The 18,746-nt window shown below is 43.0% G+C and overlaps 1 protein-coding gene across 2 annotated transcripts in view; it reads right to left on the reverse strand.

Annotated features, from left to right (window-relative positions):
• Window positions 1-9,049: 9,049 nt before the first annotated feature.
• dtd1 (D-aminoacyl-tRNA deacylase 1) overlaps window positions 9,050-18,746 on the reverse strand; it is a 207,290-nt gene continuing 197,593 nt past the window's right edge. For both annotated transcript variants that reach the window (XM_041207251.1, XM_041207268.1), the window contains one exon: window positions 9,050-9,280. The gene's annotated coding sequence lies outside the window, so the exon portion shown is untranslated. The remainder of the gene's footprint in view (window positions 9,281-18,746) is intronic.

An 18,746-nucleotide genomic window follows, 5' to 3' on the forward strand; every position in this document is an offset into this window, starting at 1 on the left:
ATAATGGTTATTATATCTGCTCAGGACAGTAGACTTATGTCCTATATTTGCATCCTTGATAAGGACCGGAGGGAAGCCAGCAATGATGTAAAACAGAGAGGTTGCGACAAAAACGTCAACTTAAAAGTAAATCAAACCTGCACAAATTTAAATATAATATTTATCCTGGGAATACATGCTTCATCCAGAAAAGCAAATCCCAGAGAGGGCAAAGCAAATGAATTTCCAGATGGATATGTACGCTGTTTAATGGTAACCACAGGAGTAGATTTGCAGTGGAAGTTCTGGTTCAGAAACTCTGCATTCAAAATTGTAAAATTTCCTTTTAGAGAATGTCCCATTGCAACTATATAGTAAAATTCTGCTATTAGTCCAACTCTAACTGACACAGAAGTTTAACACAGACCTCGGAAACACAAGGTGGTTGCTAAAATCTTGCAAAATTCGTCCCTCATAAAATATTAAAAATAAAATGAACCTCACTGAACTCTCCACAAAGCATGTGGAATCTCAAATAGGAACTATGTGCTATTTAAATTGCCAATTGCTGATACTCGTGGAGAAATCTTTTTAAAGTATTCCAATATTGTGTGTTACTGTATTCTGCAGGAATATTATTTTCAGTCCTGTATTTTTCCATCATCAAAAACTTCCACTGCTGCTCCATGTTGTCGTGGTGCCATTTCTGGCACCGGCGCAGGAGTTTAGGTTTTGGGGGTTAGGATTCTGACAGGGTCAAGTGGGGGTCACGACCTCACACTGTGTGGGAAACAGTCACCTGGCTGTAATTTACCCCGAATTAGCCAATCAGTGGCGAGGGGAGTGGACTGGCTGTTCAAGTAAGGACAGTGGGCAGGCTCGCAAAGCTGGAGGGCCAAGAGGAGGCCCTCCAGCTCGGAAGGAGCTGCAACCTACCATTGCAGGCAAGAGAGAGCCAGGCCGCCTCCAATTGTGGTCTGTGGCCACAGTTGTGGCTAACTTGGTGGGGGTTGGGCAGAGGATGACTGGAAAATTCTATTCGGCCTCTGACAATAGGTCTTAATGGGCCACTAACTCCCCTTAATTGGCTACCCACTGCTTGCAAGCGGATGGAACTTCCAACCCTCACCCTACCTCAGGGAAAATGGCCTGGGGGTGGGATGATGAGAGATAAATGGCACCCAGGCTGGTGGCATGAGTTTTCATGCCCACTTGCTTCTGTAGTTGCCCTCAAAGGGGTGTGAAAATTCAATCCCAGATTGTGATTGGCAGTGAACCCTACAAATCTCTCCATGGAATTCCGACTTTCCATTTAATCAGATATTTTAAACCAAATCTGTTTGGAAAGTTATGTAGAATACCACAAGTTGGCAATGCAATGATCAATGCAAGAAGGAAAGCCAATAGCTTCACACAACACATCTCAGGATGGTTGGCTGACTATGTGCAAACTAGAAAAATATACAATTTATTAAACCTTGTTTCGCTTCACGCTTTGTAAGGGGAGGTTCTGTCAGGTATTCAAAAATAAAAATACATATCAGAATCAGAGAGTCTGACAAAACTACATAAAATGTGCCCGATATATTTATCTCTGCAATTCAGTCCTTACACATATTGTTTTGAAACAGGTTTATGAATTTGGTAAAATAAACTCAAAGGAAATATTTAAATGGAAAACTACACCTTCTGTATTGTGCATACAAAAAGCAGCATTAGCACAATTAGTTCACAATGTACACCTCCCCATTCCAGCCAATTTACCAAAGCTGTTTTAGGACAGAGTTCAAAGACGGAAGATCTAAATGTTTACCAATGTATTGGAGTGGTACATATTCAGCAGTAAATCATTTTCGTTTCCCAAATAGATTGGTTTTTGCCATATCATTGCTGGTCTTCAACACAAGAACCCAAGTATTCTGAGCAACGTGCTAGGCCACTGAATAGCCATTACTGATTTCCTTCCTTAAATGGGATTAGTAATAATTTTTTTAAAAAACCAGATTCAAATTTCACCGTCTGCTGTGGTGGGACTTGAATCTGGATCCACAGCACATCACATTGGGTCTCTAGATTATTAATCTAGTGCCAATATCACTACACCACCACAAAGCTGTGGCTTTAAGCACTTGATTCTGGAACCATAAGAAGCCATCCTAAACGCTTTAAATGAAGTAAGGAGAAAAATAAGTGTTTCTGACTTTAAGGCCTGGATTTTTCCAATGGCAGGTGGGCTGGGCGGGAGCTGGCGAGGGCAGGCACGGAACCAATCGCCGCCCACGATCAGCTGTGTGCTGCCATTTTATGTGGGCGGGCCAATTAAGGCCCACCCAGCGTAATGCACAGCCGGTAGCGCTCAGCGCTATCTGTGCGGGCGGGGAGAGTCGGGGCCTGCGCACAGAGCTGCCTCAAGGAGATTGAATGTATCATAAAATCATGACAGAATCAAATTAAAAATTTAATCGAACACATCCCCTCACATGACTGTGTCACATGAGTTGGGACATGTTTGTAAAGTTGGGAAAATGCATTTACTTATTTTATTAAAGCTTCAGGAAACCTCATCCTGCCTGTGGATGAGGTTTCCTGAAAGACGCGAAGGCTGCTTGGGCTTTTAACCTGCTCGCCAACCTTAAAGTTGGACTGGAAGCATTCCTAAGGACTTTAATTAATTTCTTAACGGTCTTAATAGGCCTTTAACATTTCCGCCAAATGAAATAGCGCGATGGTGTGCAATGACATCGGGATGCATGCCCAACATCATCATGCGTCATTTTACACGTCAGGCCCAGCTCCCATGCCAACCGGAAGATTCTGCCCTATATGTTAAAGGAAACCTCCACAATACACCAATGTGATTGCCCACCAAATGACAACCATTGCACACTGGGAGAGAATCTGGGAAAAGAGGGAAGAAGCAAACCTGGGAGAAGGTGTGATTTGCTGCTTAATCTAGCCCCTTGTACCAGGCCACATACAGTCACGTATTTACATCATTACAACACCAGGTTTTGACACAGTTTGTTACTGGCATTAGTTTGTAGGAGATCACAAACAATATTTCAAATCAGTTCGAGCTCCAAGTGTAACTTATTTCACCTGGTTCAAAAACATCTAGAATCGCTGCATTGTGGCTGGTCCCTCAAGTCCTCCGGATGAGATTTCCTCAGTAGGTTTTGCACGTCAAACCTACCAACATCAAAGAATAGACTGAGGCCCATTTTTTGAAAAACACGTCAGAATGAAGCAACTCATTTTTATGCTCCTCTTACACGTAGGGTCTAAAGGTGTTGTCAATGAAAATATCCAACAGACCTACATTGTGAAAATTTTAGTTGCGGGTGAATTGGGACCAGGGCAAGGGGCTGGTAGGTGGAGATTTCAGTAAAGAATGGAAAATCAAGTTCCTCCACATGTGCTGGAGTTTTGGAAGTTTTGAATAGGGGGTGGGAGGGTTCCAATGATGTCAGAGATTGGGGAGGTGCGCAGGAGTAGGCACTGCTGTTCCTCCTGGCTAACAAGCACAGTTGTGAAGGTGTCTGCCTTGTGCCCAGTGCTGACCACACCTCACAGTGGCTGATAGAGGGGAAATCCAAGCCTTGCAGCCTCCTGAACAACAAGAAAATGGCAAACCACATCCCACTTTGCCCCACTCATGTAAACCCAGCTGGTGGCACATTGCAGAGGGCTGATGACATGCCATTTAATTTCCAATCTGCTCATCGCCCCCAGGTTAAAATTAACCTCGCAGGGTAATGAGGATATCCCACATGTCCACAGTAAGTATCCCACCAAATCTCAGTGTAATGTCAATACCCCAAACAAATTCAGTGTATTGAGGATATCCACTCTCAGTGTACAGACGAAATCCCACACACTCTCTGTGCAATGATGATATCCCACACACTCTCAGAGTAATGACGAAATCCCATAGAGCCTCATTGTAATGACAATATCCCACATCCATTCAGTGTAATGTTAATATCCCACACTCTCAGTGTAATGACGATATCCCTCATTCTCAATGTATTGATGAAATCCTACAACCGCTCTGTATAATGATGAAAACCACAGAATTACAGTGTAATGACAATATCCCACTCAGTGTAAAGACGATATCCCACTCAGTGTAATGATGATATCCCACTCTCTCAGCGTAATGACGATATCCTACTCTCTCAGTGTAATGATTATATCCCACAGCCCTCAGTGTAATGACAATATCTCAGTCTCACTATAATGAAGATATCCCACACCCCTGTATTTTGATGACGATATCCTACACCCCCTCAGTGTAATGACGATATCTCACACATGAAGTGTAATCACTATATCCCACACCTTCAGTGTAATGACGATATCCAGCAGCCTCTCAAAGTAATGATGATATCCCAAACACCCTCACAGTAATGACGATACACCACACTCTTGGTGTAATGAGGATACTCAACACACTCTCATAATGATGTTATCCCACACCCCCTCAATGTAATGATGATGTTGCACACACTCTCAATTTAATGACAATATCCCACACCAATTCAGTGTCAGCTTGATATCGGACATATTCTCAGTGCAATGGTGATATCCCTGCAGAGTAATGAAGATATCCCACATTCTGGGTGTATTGAGGATATCCAACACACTCCGTGTAATGACGATATTCCACACACTCTCAATGCATTAATGATATCCACACACTCTCAGTGTAATGATAATATCCCACACTTTCAGTGTAATGACAATTTCCCCAATCTCAACTTATTGACGATATCCAAGACACTCTCAGTGTGATGATGATATACCACACCCCTTCAGTGTAATGCCAATTTCACACACACTGTTAAGTGTAATGGCAATATCCCACATTCTCAGTGTAATGACAATATCCCAAAATCTCAGTGTAATGATGATATCCCACACACTCTTAGCGTAATGACAATATCCAACACACTCTTAGTGTAATGACAATATCCAACACACTCTCAGTGTAATGAAGATATGCAACACACTCTCAGTGTAATGACGATTAGCCACACACTCAGTGTGTCACAATTCATGGGGGATAGTACGCTGCAGTATCAAGCCCCACTTTTCCCTGAGTCATGACAAATGTCAAACCACCAAATTTCCCCAATTCTACCTAACTGTTTAATTTAGGTTAACAGACTACGAGCACCAGGTTTGTAAACTTAGTACGTAAATAACTGTTTATTGAACAAATTATCTTTAACTAGTGGCAAAAGAAAGAAATATGAACTGCTAACTTCTAACTCTATAAATTAAACTCTACCCCATCTTAAACCCCTATACACAAACACACAGACACGTATAAGACATAGGAAACATGGATTGTAAGGGTGAGATAAAACAGTTCAATAGCACCAATCTGGAGCACAGGATTAGATGGGATGATTTTGACTGATGTCTTCCAAATTCCTTGGAGTTTGTTTTTGATGACATGAGGTGGTCTCCCAGCACTTTCAGTTTGTGGTTCACTGGTTGAAAAACTGGAATCTTACAAACACAGGAGAGAGAGGTTTTGGGTCTTCTCTCTTTGCAGGTTAGGAGCTGTACTGCCTTTATTGTTACCACACAAAACCCTAGTCAACTGGTCAGGAACCAATTAAAATGCTGTCATCAGGCAGTCCCCTTAGTCCAGGACTCCTTTCCGGCACCATCCTGTTCTTTTATGGCACACTCTGTTCCAGGATAGTAACATTGTAGATATTTCTCATCCTGTCCCCATAAATATGTCTTTCAACTGCAGCCACGGTAGTTTTTAAAGCTATGGTCCAATTTTAAAAACGCAGTCCAAGAAAAATAAGATTAGGTTCTTTAGAAGTGTAATGACTATATCCCATATAACTTCAATGTAATGACGATATCCCACGATAACCTCTCAGTGTAATGATGATATCCCCCAACCCCTCAGTGTAATAACGAAATCGCACATAGTTTCAGCGTAATAATAGCCCAAAAACTCTGTGTAATGATGATATCCCACAATCTCAGTGTAATGACAAAATCCCAGACACGCTCAGTTTAATGAAGAGACACCACACCCCCTTCAGTGTAATGACAATTTCACACACACACTCGCAAAGTAATAACAATATCCCAGACACTCTCAGCGTAATGACAATACCCCAAACCCTCTCAGTGTAATGACAATATCCCACACTCTCAGTGTATTGACAATATCCGAGACACTCTCAGTGTAATGATGATATACCACGACCCCTCAGTGTAACGACAATTTCACACACACTCTCAGTGTAATGAGAATATTCTACAATCTCAGGGTAATGACGATATCCCACACACCCTCAGTATAATGATGATATCCAATACCATCTCAGTGTAATGACGATATCCAAAACACTCTCACTCTAATGGCGATATTCCACATCCCCTCCGTGTAATGACATTATTGCACAGTCTCAGTGTAATAATAATAACCCAAAAAACTATGTGTATCAACAATATCCCACACACTCTCAGTGTAATAGTAGCCCAAAAATTCTGTGTAATGACAATATCTCGCAATCTCAGTGCATTGCCGAAATCCAAGACACTTTGTGTAATGACAATATACCACAGCCCCTTGATATCCAACAAACTCTGTGTAATGATGATTACCCAGTATAATGACTATATCCCATATAATTTCAGTGTAATGACTGTGTCCCACAACCCCTCACAGTAATGACAATATCACGCACACTCTGTTTAATAACAATAACCCAAAAATTCTCAGTGTACTTACAATATCGCACAATCTGTGTAATGACAAAATCCCAGACACACTCAGTTTAATGACGATACACCACACCCCTTCAGTGTAATGACCATTTCACACACACATTCTCAGTGTAAAGACGATATCCCACAAACCCTTGGGGTAATGACGATATTCCACACACTCTCAGTGTAATGGCAATATTCCACACCCCCTCATTAAAACAACAATACACCACACACTCACAGGTAATGAAGATATCCCACACGTCCTCAGTGTAATGACAATTTCACACATGGTCTCAGCATAATAATTGCCCATAAACTCTTAGTGTAATTAAGATAGCCCACACTCTGTGTCTTGCCAAAATCTAAGACATTCTCAGTGTAATGACAGTATACCACACCCACTGTGTAATGACGATATGCAACAAACTCTGTAATGATGATTGCCTGCACACTCAGTGTAACGGTGATATTCCGTATAATTTCAGTGTAATGATCATATCCCACAGCCCCTCACTGTAATGACAATATCCCACACAGTCAGTTTAATAATAATACCCTACAATCTTAGTGTAATGACAAAATCCCAGTCACGCTTAGTTTAATGACGAGACACCACACCCCCTCACTGTAATGACGATTTCACACACACACTCTCAGTTTAATGACGATATCCCACACACCCTTGGGGTAATGACAATATCCCACATGGCCTCAGTGTAATGATGATATCTCACACAGTCTCAGCATAATAATACCCCAAAACTCTCAGTGTAATGAAGATACCCTAGACACTCTGTATAATAATGAGATGCCACACCCCTTCAAAGTAATGACGATATCCCACATCCCTCAGTGTAATGATGTTATCCCACACATTCTGTGTAGTGGCGATATCCCACACATTCTCAGTGTAATGATGATATCCCACACACACTGTGTAATGACGATACCCTGAACCATCTCAGTGTAATGACAATATCCCACACACTTTGTGTAATGACAATACCCCGAACACCTCGGTGTAATGATCATATCCCACACATTCTCAGTGTAATGACAATATCCCACACACTCTGTGTAATGACGATATCGCACAACCCCTCAGTGTAATGACGATACCCGGAACCCTCTCAGTGTAATGACAATATCCCACACACTTTGTGTAATGACAATACCCTGAACCCCTCGGTGTAATGATCATATCCCACACACTCTCCGTGTAATGACGATCTCCCACACACTCTCCGTGCTGTTTAATGACACTCTGCAGTTTCCGTTGCTTTGTATCATTTTGCTCAGAAGGACGCTTTATTCAGTCTGTCTGACGGGTTAACAGTTTAAGTACAATTATTTATCACAAATTTGTAAATTCAGAAGGATGTTATTGAAATTTCGGCATCCATTAGCCTTGCTTTTTTTAATACAGGGGCACTAGTGGGAAGTCTTCCCCTCACTGTTTCATGAACACAGTGGGATTTTTACTTGCTTTTAGTTTTCTCTATGTGCAGTAAAGATTTACTGTTTGTGAATATGGCAGCATTTGAACAACACGCCTTACCTTGAAAGTTCGACCCATCATTAAAACACACTTTCCGTTTGTTTCACTTCTTCCGATTCACATTTTGTTAGTGATTTCTCAAACTGATTTCCTCTTTTGTGCTTCATGCTTATTCTGCGTCTTTCATTTCTCTTTTATAGCTCCTCTGTTTTTAACTTCTTATAATTCTATGCAACCATACTACACAGGGCAACAAAAGTAGGAAGGATCTATTGGGAAGGGGAAGAGATGAGGAGCTATGTGGAAATGCTGCGACTATTAATGGAGTATTCTGTTTTCTCAAGCTCTGTAAGTTCTACTGTTTTAAGCACAAAATCCTAACAAGAAAATCCTCTACTGAAGATACAATATACAGTCAAGCAACTATACATAGATAGGGAACAGAAGCTTTCTTTAGGTGATGCTTTCCCAATACTTTACACTGATCTAGTGCTAGAAAATACCTGGAGTTTTCAATAGGTAGCAGAGCAGAACCTGTCGCCACAGCATTTAATGAACCAATTGGATAGTCAGTCCTCGATCTTTTTACACTGGGTTTCAGTTCGATAACTGGCTGATTACCAAGTCTGGATAGATGGTTACCCTTAACTGTGCCCTATAGCCTACAGTACAAGCTCTAAATGGTACTACGTCCAACCCAAAGTTGTGCTATACTGGGGCAACTATCACAGGAACCACCACCACCATCCAATGCCTCGTGGAAAATGAAACATTTAAAAATATTATGAAAGGTATTTTGAAAAATCACAAAAGCGATCAGAGTTAAGGATTCACGGGACTCATTTCTGAACAACTTTATTCATTAACTACATTTCAGAATTCAAGAGCTTGGTCACTCTTTGGTTTTGTTTCCCTTCTTCCTCTTTTGTTCTATTATCCACATCTGATATAATAAGCGGAGGTCAATGCAGTCTGAATATTCCATGAACTCAGGAGGGATCCATAATCCAGTGCAGTGTCCCCAAAAGAAAGTCTTTTAAAACCTGCAGTTTACTTTAGGAGAAGAGAAAATGTTAATGAACAAATGGTATGTTTTTATCTCATATTTAGATCTTGTATTTTAAAAAATGTGACCTCCTGGCTTAGGTGCATCTAAATAAATTGAGCAGCTGCTTAACCTTTGTATAGACGTGCATTATAGACATTTACAAAACCATTACTAAATTCACATCACCAATTACAGCTTTCTTTATTCTTTCATGGGATGTGGGCATCACTGGCAAGGACCAAATTTGTTGCCCATCCCTAATTGCCCTTGAACTGAGTGGCTTCCTAGACCATTTCAGAGAGCAGTTTAAGAGTCAACCACATTACCATGGGTCTAGAGTCACATGTGGGCCAGACCAGGTAAGGATGACAGATTTCCTTCCCTAAAAGGGATTAGGAAACCAGATGGGTTTTTACAACAATTGATCATGGTCACCATTACAGAGACTAGCTTTAGATTCCAGATTTATTAATTGAATTCAAATTCCACCAGCTGCCGTGGTAGGATTTTAACCCATGTCTCCAGGGCATTAGCCTAGGCCCCTGGATTATTAGTCCAATGAGATTACCACTATGCTACTGTTTCCCCAAATTTATTAATGACTGGAAAAAGCAAATGGAAAAAATGACAAAAATTAATATGTGGCATGTTTGTTATCAAGTGTTCAAAATATCCATGCAGGTTTTCGGAACCTGGGTACAGATCTCTGCTAGATTTCCCAGTACAGCCTCCGTTTGGACTTGCTCGAGTGCAACAGGATTTACAGTGATTAGACCTGCAGTGACAATTTCTGCATAATGCAAACTACACCTATCAACACACAGAACAACAAAGCTCCTCTAAATGATTTCCATTTAGGAATTCCAGTAGCCCCTTAGACTGTTGCAATTTTCCTACTTTTTTCAGAAAGGTGTTAAGACTCAACTTTACAGAGTGAATCGAATCATAATTTTCAGCTTAGAGCTAACAAATATTGCACTTTTCAAATAAGGACGCACACTCAGGTGTGGGGGATGAAAAGCAAGTGACGCCCAGCTTGCTAATCTGTTTCTACCCTAGAGGGTTATGGATGTTCACTTGTTGGGCACTTTCAAGGGTGAAATTGCTGGATTTTTAACCACTAAGGGGGTTGGTGGAAAAATGGAGATAGTTAGGGAAAATGGACTTGAGATAAAAGATGAACCATGATCTTTTTGGATGGTGGTGCAGGCTCAAATGGCTGAATGGCCTACTCCCGTTCCTTATTTCTTACATTCTTATGTAATTTATACTGTTCACCAAGTCCATCGTGTCCCAGGCTGTTATGTTCCAGCTGCAAGTAGTTGAAGGGTCAGTGGGAACCAATATGTTACATTATTGTTTTCCTGAGGAATAGGATGTAGGAGAAGCAATGAGCCTCTGTCCACCTTACTTCATCTCACTCTATCAACATATCCTTCTATTCCTTTCTTCCTTGTGTGTTTATTTAGTTACCCTTTAAATACGTAGAATCATTACAGCACAGAAGCAGGCCATTCGTCCCATGTTCTGGCCCTTTGAAGGAGCAATTCATCTAGTGCCACTATCCTCCCCGTTCACCCCGTAGCCCTGCGCATTTTTCCTTTCCAGATGATCTAATTGCCTCTTATATGCCTCGATTGACCCTGCCTCCACCACACTCTCAGACAGTGCACTCCCAGAACCTAACCACTCGCTGTGTGAAAAAGTTTTTCCTCATGTCACCAATGCTTCTCTTGCCAATTATGTTAAATCTGTGCCCTCTGGTTCTCAATCTTCCCACCATTGGATACAGTTTCTCCCTATCTACTCTGTCTAGATCCCCCCATGATTTTGAATACCTCTATCAAATAATTTTCTCTCAACCTTCTCCAAGGAGAATATTCTCAACTTATCCAATCTCTCTACATAACTGAAGTTCCTCATCCCTCGTGAATTTTTTCTGCACCCTGTCGAATGCCTTCATCTCCTTCCTAAATTATGGTGGATAGAACTGGATGCAAAGCTCCACTTGAGGCAGAACCCAGTGTTTTATCATAACTTTGTTTTTGTACTCCCTGCCTCTATTGATAAAGCCCAGGATGCCGTATGCATTATTAACCCCTCTCTCAAACTGTCTTATGCTATTCACTTCAATTGCTCCGTGCCAGTGAGTTCCACATCCTAACCACTCTCTGAGTAAAGAGGTTTATCTCGAATTCTTTATTGAATTTATCAGTGACCAATCATGGCTTCTAGGTTTTCATGATGGGGCGCTATATTGTGCCCTCATTTAGTGAATGGATAAGCAGTGCCTATGCCTATGGAAAACATTCTTAAATATTCCACTGATAGTAATAAGCCCATGTATGACACTATTGAACAACTTGCTTCAAGTCCCTTGAAGTAGTGCCAGGCAAAATACCAGCTGCACCAAATGAAATGTTCTTCAAATGAGCCTTAAGTAATAGAAGTACAACTAATTCCTTCAACTATCAATGCCTCCATCTCACCATATTGTAAGACTTGACTTGATGAGAGGAGAACCATCTTCTCTATTCAATGCCTGATGGAAATGCACAAGTTAGGGAAGGCAGCTGGGTGGGGGGAGGAGTGGGGTGCGGCAGTGGTGGGGGCGGGGGGGTGCAGATGGGAAGAATAGACAACTGGCATTTCATTTAAACAGCCCATTCAACATTAATTCGTTCATTGCACAAGCTGTTTCTGACTGGGAAAATGGTCTCTCTACAGAACACGGAACAATATATGACGATGGCACTCACCGGGTTTTACCAAAGTCAAAGTGTTTTGCCAAATGGCTGAATGAAGCTCCCAGTCCTACAGGCTAGCAGGTCAACTGGACATTTATAATGTGTCTCTATTACACACCCAGTGCACAAACTAATGGGGTATGAAGAGGAGGAATGCAGCACCAATCACTATAGGGACAGAGGTAATTCTAGCCTAAATGTCCACTTTCTGGTTCATTGCCCCAATTACACTGCCCTTGGGCACTGCTGTGGCAAATCTCTTGAACTCCACTGATGCTGCAATGTCGGTAGTATGACTGCAGGCCAAACTCATTCTACTTTAACTAAGCCAGTGGTTCTCAAAGTGTGGTCTGTGAGGGTCCTCCAGGTGGTCCACAGGCTGCTCCAAAATGCAAGTCACTGACGTGCAACGCCACGGCTGAGGCACTGCACAAGAGCAGGCCACAGCCCCTCTCTCCATCACTCATGAGGCATCACACAACCAGTGCAGCTCCCGCGTGCTTGGCACAAGTTGTCAAAAGCGCAGGTAACAACAAATGTAACTTTATAAGCAAGCTTTGTTACTGTTACAACATCCAACTGCAACGCTGGATTCCCAACACTTGTGAGGCTGAAAGCAAAGAGGAGAAACTGGCTAAACGTGAAGCTCGACACGAGACTGAAGCTTTCCAAGCTTGGAACCAGGCATCACCTCACTGGCAGTGCTATTCTCAGCCTTCAATTCTGATTAGCCTTTCTTGAGGAGGCAAGCGAAAACGGGTGGGGGTAGGACCACCTAATTCGTCCACGGATGAAAAAGTTTGAGAGCCACTGATCTAAGCAATGCACTAAATAAAATCTCAGCAGTATTTCCTGGAATGCTCAGTTCACACATCAGCCATCCCCACTGGCACTTCCAAGTATAAATTCAATTTAGCGCGGAGTCCTGGGGTACTAGGCAATGGGACGAGACAGTCGGAACTAATTCCATTTAGAATCATGAAGAGAAGGTTTTCATCATTTTCGACAGGACAGGATTCACACCCAAGCACCAGAGATACAATAACAATGTTCGAGTACAGTTCACCAAGGATTGTTGCCCTGAGGAGTGACTTTCTGGACAGAGTAGATAGGGAGAAACTGTTCCCACTCATGAAAAGATCGAGAACAAGAGGGAACAGGTTTAATGTAATTAGTGAAAGAAGCAAAAGTGATATGAGAAGTAATTTTTTCACGCAGCGAGTGGCTAGGGTTTGGAATGCACTGCCTGAAAGTTTAGTGGAGGCAGGTTCTACTGAAACATTCAAAAGGGTATTAGACTTATCTGAAATGAAAGAATGTGCAGGGTTACAGGGAGAAGGTGGGCAAATGGAACCAGGTGATTTGCTCATTCAGAGGGCCAGTATAGACATGATGGACCAAATGGCCTCCTTCTGTGCCATAACAATTCTGTGATTCAGTGCACCCTCTCCCACAGTTTGTAAACTCACACCAAAACAAAACTTAAACTAAAACTTGACGTCTTTCTTGCTCCTGCAGCCCCATGAGTGAAAGATGAATTTAGCTCTTCAAATAGGTTGGGACAGTGGAGTCTGAAGTAAAGGTTTCAACTGAATTATTAACTTAATTCAATAAAAACAAACCCTGTCTCACCTTAAAATAAATGCCGGTCAGAAATATGCACTGAGCTCTTTTATCTTTCTCTCCAGGGTACAGTTACATAAATGGTGAGTCAGGCCACGAGAAAATCATTGCATTTCAGGAATCCTGAGGTCATGTCACGGGACTGGGCAGATGGTAGATCAAATATTTGTTTTAATTTATTCCACAGGGAGAAACGAAATGACATTTATGTGACAGATGTACACTGGCTTTACCAGACAACTCTGCGGGTGCACAAGGGTTCAAAGTCAGATGTGGAAAATTAACCTTCGTGAGGGCAAGGTTTGACTGGATCTGGAATAAAGAAACAAGACTTTGAGGATTTTTCAGGCTATTTGATTTAAAAGAGGTAGGTCACATGAAGGAGGCAGCAGAAAGCAACCAAGGCCTCTGTCCTCTCCCTACCCACCTCTGGAGGAGTAAACTGATTTACACAAGAGAAGTCAGAAGAGGAACCCTGGATGTTAGGTCTTAAACGAGAACTAGGAGCAGGAGTAGACCACAGGGCCCATTGAGCCTGCTCCGCCATTCAGTACGATCATGGCTGATCTTGGAATTCAACTCTATTTTCCTGCCCACTCCCCACATCCCTTAATTCCTTGAGAGACCAAAAATCTGTCTACCCCAGCCTTAAATGTATTCAATTAGATTGCCTCTCATTCTTCTGAATTCCAGAGAATACAAGCCCAATTTACTCAGGTCTTCTGCCTAAAGCATCCATGAGGATCATGTAACTCCTGCTGACCTCTCACAACCCTGACAAACTCTCCATTAGTCTCTCCTGCATTCCTCTTCTCACCCCACAATTCGTAGCTGCCTTTAAAGTTCTTCGGCCAAGAGCCCTCTTAATATCTCCTTCTTTGGCTCAGCATCCATTTGTGTCTGTTACCTTGTGTGAAGTTTTGATAAAGCTTTCTACAATGAAGCACTATATAACTAGAAGGTCAATGGGAGGCAGTGGCGTAGTGGTATTGTCACTGGACTAATAATCCAAAGACCCAGGGTAGTGCTCTGGGGGGCTAGGTTCAAATTCCACTGTGGCAGATGATAAAATTTGAATCCTAAATAAAGTCTAATCACAGAAACTTTACAGTGCAGAAGGAGGCCATTCAGCCCATCAAGTCTGCACTGGCTCTCTGAAAGAGTATTCTACCTAGTCACACTCCCCTAACTTATCCCCGTAACCTTGCACATTCTTTCTTTTCAGATAACAATCCAATTCCTTTTTGAATATTTCGATTGAACCTGCCTCCACCACCCTTTCAGGAAGTTTGTTCCAAACTCAAACCACCCTCTGGATGAAAAAATTTTTCCTCACATCACTTCTCATTTTGCCCATGATTTTGAACCTGTGCCCTCTAGTTTTTGATGCTCTCTTGTTTGGGAACAGCTTCTCACTATTTACCCAGTCCATACCCCTCAGGATCTTGAATGCCTCTATCAAGTCTCCCTTCAGCCTTCTATTCTCCGAGGTAAAGAGTCCCAACCTCTCCAACCTATCCTCATAGCTACAGTTCTTCATCCTGGGAATCATTCTTGTGAATCTCCTCTGTGCTCTCTCCAATACCTTCACATCCTTCCTCAAGTATGGCACCCAGAACTGGACACAGTACTCCTGATGAGGCCTAACTAGTGTCTTATATAAGTTTAGCATGACTTCCTTACTCTTGTACTCAATGTCCCTACTAATAAAACCTATATGCTTTATTAACTGTACTCAACATGCCCTGCTACCTACAATGACTTATGTACATATACACCAAGGTCCTTTTGTTCCTGCACCACCTTTAGAGTGTCTCCCTTTATGTTGTACTGTCTCTCCACATTCTTTCTGCCAAGATTAATCACCTCACGCTTCTCTGCATTTAACTTCATCTGCCTAATCCACCAATATGTCCATATGACCATGAAACCATTGTCAATTGTCATAAAAAACCCATCAGGTTCAATAAGGTCCTTTAGGGATAGATTAGGGATAGGAATCTGCTGTCCGGCATGTGAGTCCAGATCCACAGCAATGTGGTTGACTCTTAACTGCCCTCTGAAATGGCCTAATAAGCCAACCAGTTACAAAGTCTGAAAGGAAGGGAGCTGGACGGACCACCCAGCATCGAGCTAGACACCGGAAACAACAACGGCAAACTCAGCCTTGTTGACACTGCAAAGTCCTCCCTACTAACATCTGGGGGCTAGTGCTAAAACTGGGAGAGCTGTCTCACTGACTAGTCAAGCAACTTTCTAACATAGTCATCCTCACAGAATCACATATTACAGATAATGTCCCAGACAGTGCCATCACTATCCCATTGGCAGGACAGACCCAGCAGAGGTCGGAAGAGAGTTACCCTGGGAGGCCTCAACATCAACTCCAGACCCCATGAAGTCTCATGGCATCAGGTAAAACATGGGCAAGGATTACCACGTACCGTCCCTCCTCCATGTTGAACACTACTTGGGTGTTCACTGAGCGTGGCAAGGGTGCAGAATATACTCTGGGTGAGGGACTTCAATGTCCATCACCAAGAGTGGCCCAGTAGCGCCACTACAGACCCAGCTGGCCAAGTCCTAAAGGATACAGCTGCTAGACGGGTCTGTAGTGGGTGGTCAGGGAACCAACAAGAGGGAGAAACATACTTGGCCTCATCCTCACCAACCTGCTTGCCGCAGATGCATCTGTCCATGACAGCATCCCTAGGAGTAACCACCACACAGTCCTTTTGGAGATGAAGTCCCATCTTCCCATTGAGATACCTTCTGTCTTGTGTAACACTACCATCATGAACAGACCTAGCAACTCATGACTGGGCAATCATGAGACGCTGTGGGACATCAGCAGAATTTTTTAAAAATTATTCATTCATGGGATGTGGGTGTCGCTAGCTAGGCAAACATTTATTGCCCATCCTTAATTGCCCTCATCAACCACATTGCTGTGGGTCTGGACTCACAGGTAGGGTCGACCAGGTAAGGACAGCAGATTTCCCTTCCCTAAAGGATATTAGTGAACCAGATGGGTTTTTACAACAATCAGCAATGGTTTCATGGTTCAGATTTTTATTGAATTCAAATTTCACCATCTTCTGTGGTGGGATTCAAACCCGGGTCCCCAAAGGATTACCCTGGGTCTCTGGAATACTAACCCAGTGACAATACCACTATGCCACTGCCTCCCCAAAAATTGTACCCAACCACAATCTGTAACCTCTTGGCCCAGCATATCCCCAACTCTACCATTAACACCAAGCCAGGGGATCAACCCTGGTTCAATGAAGAATACAAGAGAACATTTTCTTTTAATCATTTATGAGATGTGAGCATCGCTGGCTAGGCCAGCATTTATTGCCCTTGAGAAGGGGGTGGTGAGCTGCCTTCTTGAACTGCAGTCCACATGGTATAGGTACACCCACAGTGCTATTAGGGAGGGAGTTCCAGGATTTTGACCTAGCAACAGAAAAGGAACGGCGATATATTTCTAAGTGGTAGTGGTTGTGCGTTTGGAAGGCAGTACCTAAGGAGCCTTGGTGAGTTTCTGCAGTGTATCTTGTAGATGACACACACTGCTGCTACTGTGCGTCGGTGGTGGAGGGAGTGAATGTTTGTGGATGGGGTGCCAGTCAAAGGGACTGTTTTGTCCCGGATGGTGTCAAGGTTTTTGAGTGTTGTTGGAGCTGCACTCATCCCTGGAAGGATCTTGCAGCATAAAAATTGAGGGCAACAGTCACTTTCAGCACCACAGGTCTAGGGTGCCCCACAACATATGCGATCTCAGGCCCAATCATTCCATAGGTGGAAATCACTGTCTCCCTTAAGAGATGGATCCTTCTGGACTACACCTCTGCCCAGGTAGTTGGATCTAATTCTATATATTCTACCAACAGGGTAATGGCATCTCCACTGGCCCCTTCTCCCTTGCAAGCCTCACTGGCCTTCAACTCCTTCAGGGTGGGCTGCTTGGTGTTGCGGGCAGATATGCTGATGCTGCCTCCGACCAGCTGGCCTCCTTTCCCCCTCAATTGAGGAAGAGCCTCCAGTTGACATTGTTAGACTATTGGATTGTTGAGGTTCAGACTCAATGATGCTATGGCCAGCCTGTAAATGCCTCTTTAAGGACAGAAGTCTCCTTACCTCCAGAAGCTATGAGCAACATAGAAGCAGAGCAATCAAGAGATTCCAGAGAGACACAAGAAATGTTTACTCCTACCTCCACACTCTTTCCTCCATCCTCGGCCTTATATCCTGCCCTGGATTTAAAAAGCCCTAATTGTGAGTTCCCCGCCTGCCCGTCCAGCCCCTGCTGCTTAAAATTGCCGTGCATTGCCCTTTAAATTGGTCAAATTGCCCCTTTCATTGACCTCAGGCGGGCTGCCAACATTGGAGCATGCCCGCCCACCGTCATATCACGATGACGTCGGGAACCACTCCCAGCATTATCCCACTCCATTCCACACATTCCACAGCACGTCACAAGAGATGTGCGCCCACACTGTGAAATTCAGGCCCAAGAGTTGGAGCGCCATTTGAAAGCCCATTCTGAAAGGTGTTTCTGTAATGATTGCCAGAACACTGTCACTTTATAACCAAGTTACATGCCAATCTGCAACTAGCCTGACCAGACTCGGTTTCCCATGTGCAGTACAGCCCTTGTGGTTTTGTCATCAAATGGAGTTAACAACACAAGGTGGTCGGATCTGACATGATAAACAGCAGCTCAATCTGCTTCAGGACTGGTAATGCCAGAAGGGGGGTTTTGGCAATGGTGCAATTTACGTATATAACGTAGCTGCAATGCTGCAAAACACGTTCTGCATGATTCCAATGGTGGTACCATATTTAAATAAATCACCGCAGGTTGACCGCTTGGTCGGCTGGATTAAGAGCACAAATTAGAGGCATGAAGTGGAGGCTGGGGACCCATGGCAACGGATCCTAGGAGTCAGGTCAGAGGACAAACTTTCTTATGCAGAGAGTGGTTAGGATCTTGTCTCTTGAGGAGAGACTGGGTCGACTTGGCCTGTATTCACTGGAGTTTAGAAGAATGAGAGGGGATCTCATTAAAACGTATAAAATTCTGACAGGGCTGGAC

The sequence above is a fragment of the Carcharodon carcharias genome, chromosome 2 (genome assembly GCF_017639515.1).
Source record: "Carcharodon carcharias isolate sCarCar2 chromosome 2, sCarCar2.pri, whole genome shotgun sequence".
NCBI lineage: Eukaryota > Metazoa > Chordata > Chondrichthyes > Lamniformes > Lamnidae > Carcharodon > Carcharodon carcharias.